Genomic DNA, 690 nt, shown 5'->3' with positions numbered 1-690 from the left:
TATATTTCTATAATATATGATGATTTTCTAATATATATTCTATATCTTATATTTTGATATATATTTGCACTAAATAGTATATACTATTATACACTTGTATATTTTTACAACACACATGTTGGTATCAATGATTAAGGATTTCCAAATTCTTCTTTAGATCTATTTCTTAAGCTTAAATAACTGCCTACACTAATTTACAAACCAAATTAATTCCTGGTTAATACTTGTGACTCTTGAAGTCACACTAAACTATTTTTGTAGAACAATAATAATGCAAATCTATCACAGGATCATTATTAAATGTTTTCCCTTTTTATTTTTTTTTTTTGGTGTTTTTATCTGTTGGTTTGGTTGGAGTTCTTTTGGAGGGGTTCTATTTACGCCTATCAGTATCTTCTTTTCACTTCATGTAGTAATTTTTATATTATTCAAGCTTCCAGGTTTTCAGGATCTGCTACTTAATAAAAATAGGGTTTTTTATGAAATTTAGGTTTGAGATTATATTTTTTGTTTTGATGCCTCCCTAAAAGATATTCGTTCTTAATTGTTAGGCCACTGCCGTTTAAATGCAGTTTAACACTGTCAGTATATTTAGATTGGCAAAGAACTACTCTACACAAGAAGAAAGACAGGGCTAACCTCTTGCTAGCTATATACAACAATCTTTATAATTAAATCAAATTTTTGCAG

At 27.7% G+C, this 690-nt stretch overlaps 1 protein-coding gene across 1 annotated transcript in view; it reads right to left on the bottom strand.

The window, feature by feature from the left end:
- Positions 1-690, bottom strand: part of LOC103771459 (voltage-dependent calcium channel subunit alpha-2/delta-3) — a gene marked incomplete at its 3' end in the record, with an annotated part of 286,197 nt that overhangs the window by 73,471 nt on the left and 212,036 nt on the right. The gene's annotated exons all lie outside the window — the stretch shown is intronic.

Source organism: Merops nubicus, unplaced genomic scaffold (genome assembly GCF_000691845.1).
Source record: "Merops nubicus isolate BGI_N331 unplaced genomic scaffold, ASM69184v1 scaffold5374, whole genome shotgun sequence".
NCBI classification, from domain to species: domain Eukaryota; kingdom Metazoa; phylum Chordata; class Aves; order Coraciiformes; family Meropidae; genus Merops; species Merops nubicus.
Note: the sequence above shows the minus strand (reverse complement) of the source record. Positions and strands in the feature narration are given on the sequence as shown.